This window comes from Arachis duranensis, chromosome 7 (assembly GCF_000817695.3).
Source record: "Arachis duranensis cultivar V14167 chromosome 7, aradu.V14167.gnm2.J7QH, whole genome shotgun sequence".
Lineage (NCBI taxonomy): Eukaryota > Viridiplantae > Streptophyta > Magnoliopsida > Fabales > Fabaceae > Arachis > Arachis duranensis.
In genome coordinates, this window is record NC_029778.3 from 21,042,110 (window position 1) to 21,046,434 (window position 4,325).

General features: G+C 39.6%; 1 long non-coding RNA gene across 1 annotated transcript; it reads right to left on the reverse strand.

The window, feature by feature from the left end:
• Positions 1-259: 259 nt before the first annotated feature.
• Positions 260-4,072, reverse strand: LOC127740686 (uncharacterized). The gene is made up of 4 exons (XR_008001480.1): positions 3,301-4,072; positions 3,147-3,227; positions 2,919-3,034; positions 260-400 (listed from the first exon to the last, which is right to left on the reverse strand). It is a non-coding gene; the product is annotated as an uncharacterized LOC127740686 (long non-coding RNA).
• Between the last annotated feature and the right edge of the window lie 253 nt (positions 4,073-4,325).

A 4,325-nucleotide genomic window follows, 5' to 3' on the forward strand; every position in this document is an offset into this window, starting at 1 on the left:
TATACTATTTAATACTAAAATATTAGCCTGTTTAAAACTTTAAACCACAAAAACCGCTCCCAAAAATACTTTCATTCGATAACGTACATCCATAGATACCATACAACTTACAAAAAACTCATAAAGAGTACATCCATATATATATATATATATATATATAGCACTTTCTTTTTCTTTTTTTGTTTGCATGAAAGGGGATACAAGATGAATTATGTGAAAATAAAATTTCTATGTTTGCATATATATATAAATAACATTACAAGCATTAATCAAAACAATTCATATCCCTCTTATAGAATATATCAAGATAAAGGCGATGGTACAATAAAACATAACTAAAACAATACAGAGCATCACAACAACAATTAAATAAACTCTTCGTGACTTCAGCGCCTATATCCTGAAAGGGGAAAAAATGTAGGGGTGAGAACATCATCCTCGAGAGGATTCTCAGTAGAGGATTTTTGGGAATTACTGTAATAAGATACATGAAGATAAACCGTACCAGTGATTAATAATCGTCTTATGCCTCTTTTCAAAAACAACGGTTTTCAATAAAAGTAAAGTTGAAAATCTTTTCTGAAAGAGCAACCGTTCAATTCTCAACAACATCAAAAGCCTTTCAAAAAGGTTTATCTATGCTGAACCAAAATAGCCTTTCATACTTTTCCAAATTAAAAACACAAAACCGAAACCAACCATCGGTCCATCTCATTTCAACCACGGCCCTAGGCCCAAACAATCCAACCATCAACCAAATCACCACAATTTAACAGAGTCCCAGTTGCAAACACAGATAGAAAGTTCAAGTACAAACAAACAATTACAGCAAGTAGAACAATTAGCAATTAATCACAAAGGCAAACCAAGAACAATAAGCACACCCAAACAATGTCACATAGATGCATATGATGCATGCCTGTCCTAGTGGCTGATGATATCATCTGTCAGTTATAGAGCCAACCCGACAAGTCCTGGTAGCTAACCATTGGACTGTCCCTCTGTCGTGCATCCCCAACTCGAGTTATACTCATCATAAACTTGATCATAATCATGATCGATATCCATTACCTTCACTGGTGAATATTTACGGGGGCGAGCTCATCCGTGACTTTCACAGTGCCCGGCCACACTAACGACATAGGGTCAGCAGAGTCTCGAGCCTCCACCTGGAGCATGTGGTGGCTAGCCACTGCTTTCTCCCAAGGATCTCGTGCCTCTGATAGTGGAAGTGCAAACCACAATTACCAATAATTCAGCATATACATGCATTCATTCTCATCCATGGATCAACATCTATCTCAGCCATCCGACTCACGGTTCAGTCCAGAACCAGCCAATATTCATATCATACACAGCTATTCCGGCTCACGGTTCAATCCAGAACCAGCCAATATTCATAATCATACACAGCCATTCCGGCCCATAACAAAACAGCATTTCCACCATCCAACATCATCAAATTCATAAAATCGGCATTTAAGTCATAAATCACTTTTTCTCAAATCATTTCACTTTGAAATCAAGTTTCAACTCTTTTCAACCTTGGCTTTAGAAATCTCATTTCTCAAATCATCTCAGGCTCATAAGCCAAATTTACTCAAAGTGAGCTCCCTTTTTAAAATAAAGCCGCTCTCGGCATCCTCTTTCCAAAACTTCCAAAACCATAGAAAATTAAAGATTAATTTTGGGAACATTCAAAATCATCCATCCCACAATTGGGAATTTTATAACAAAGTTTCTCGACAGAGTCCCAAGTCTTTAGGGGAGAATAACATAACTCATCTCGCCAAGTTTATTTAAATTCATTAAAAACCTTGGCTTCCTGATTTGAGTAATAAAATAGGATCTAAGCCAAACCAAGTCACGTAATCATTCACTTCTTTCAAATCCATTTCCTTTACTTAGGCGAAACCAACTTCAACCCCCATGATAAAGTCTAGAACGTTTCAACTGTTCAAAATTGTTTTAGTCTTGCAAGAATTTAGAATTCAAAGAGTACTTAAAACCTTTCTCAAAACATTTCAAAATGAAACTTGTCAATAGACATTCAGGTTCTTTCAAAGTCATTGAAACTCCTCTAATTGGAACCCTCAAGTCAAATTCAAAGGCGTTGCCCTTGTCACATTTAAAATAGCTTTAAAACATAAGTTTCATCTAAATAACTTTCTCCTGAAAGAGATACAACGCCCTTCTTAAAAAGCAAGACTAAATCACAATTTTCTCTTTAATAATTCATTTCAAAGGCATGAATCATCCTTTTCTTGATAATTCAAATAAAAGAGTAGAAGTCTTTAACTCATCATTTTTCCAAACAACATTTCAATAAAGACTCAGATTTTATAGAAATTTCGGCAGCATCTCCCCTAAAACTTAGACTTTGCCACCCGGTTCGGGTCCCAACAAAACCCTTCCACAATCCTTTTCAACAGCCCAAAATCCAAAATCAGTTCAAGGAAAGCCAAAATCCAACAATCATCTCAATTCCATATTTCAAGAAAATCATTTCAAAAAAGAAAACCATTTCAAAATCAAATCATTATCAGCCGAATAAACTCATTTCTAAAGCTTTAAAGAAACGGTTCAGCAACAATCATTTATCAAACTAGATCATTTAGGGCAAACCAGGCTGAATTCAAGAGTGTATTCTATTTTTCACATTCTCAAGAAAATCAACTCAACTCAAATCAATTTCCAACGGATTAAACTCGATATCAAAGCTTTAAAAGAATCAACTTCAAAAGCATTTCGTTTCACAAACCACACAGCAAACCAACCAACAAACGTTCATAATCAATCGAGACAAATCAAACCATACATAAGGCCGATACAATCACCAAATACACATTTTCTCACATTAGTACCCACATGTAATAATTCCAATATACAAAATATAGTTTTTCAGAAAGCAGCCCTACCTCAAAACAGCAAATTCCATAATCCAAATGCCTCATAAGTTCTTTTCGCCTCAACTCGAAATCAAAGGCAGCTTCAAAGCACAGCCCCACATATTTTTGCAACAGCATAAACAGCTCTAAATTACAACAAGCAACCTCAGTTACTAAACTCTAAGAACATTAATACCGTAAAGGCTTTAATACACGTAGAGACACTAACGTAGGGCTTTCAAAAATTGATATACTCACCGAATTAACAAAACAGATAGCTGCGATTTCGAACCGGCCCGGCAACAGCTCCGGCAGTGGCCAGAAGCTCCAGTGGGTCATCTATAAAAATCGCACAGCATCAAAACCTTCTCGAAACTCAAAATGACCGAAACTACAAATTTAAAACCCTTACCGAAAAGTCGAAACTCGCAAAATTCACTGAACATAGCAGCCCCATCAATGGCGCCTTCATTAGAAACCACCATATCATCCTGGCCTCAACAGCGGATTCCAAAGGCAACGGCGGCGCGCTCACCCAAAACCCAAATGGAGCAACGGTAGGAGCAGCGGCCAAGGACTCCGGCGGCAGTGGTGGCGGATCAGAGCACCAGAAGCGGAGGGGATTTATCTTGCTTCCCCCTCTTACCTCCGTTCCACATCAGTGACCTCCACTGGCGACAGCGGCAGACTACACCCCAGGGCGACGGCGACTGTTCAGACAGCAATGACGGCACACGGCGGTGTGCGACGGCAGCGGCGAGTCCCTCTCCGCGCGACGCCGACTCCACGCCTCTCTCTCTCTCTCTCTGTATCTCTCTCTCTCAGTCTCGCGCTCCCCTTTGGTTGCGATCCACGGCGAAGATGGCAGCGCCGTTGGAAGACATAGAAGCAGTGGCGGTGACAAGGCTAGCCGCAAGCTTCTCTTCGTGCGTCTCCCACCTTCTTCGACTTAGACCTGACGGCGGACTCCAAAGCGACGCGACGCGGCGAGCTTGCAGGGGCCCACGACGGACTATGGCGGTAGCTTCACGAGTCGGCGGCGATGCTGTTAGGCCACGGCGGCAAGGCACGGTGGCGACGATGAAGCGCGATGCTCTTCTCCCTCTCCTCTTCTCTGCTTCTGTTTCGGTTTCTTCTGTGGTGAAGGGAGTAGTGTATGCATTGTGGCTGTTAGGTTTAGTGGGAGAAGGGTTCGGCTGAAGTAAATGGGGGGCAGGGTTCATTTTCTTTTTGAAAATTAGGGTTAAGGGCATTTTAGTAATTTCACATAAAATTGAGAATAATATAGTTTTTGAAACCCAAATTAAATCCAACACTAATGTATATAGAAAAAATACTATTTGCTCATTAATTTCATTACAAATTATTTTCAATAAAATGTCCCAACCAAATAATTAGAAGTAATATATTTAATTTCTTCATATTCCAAAATAGCAG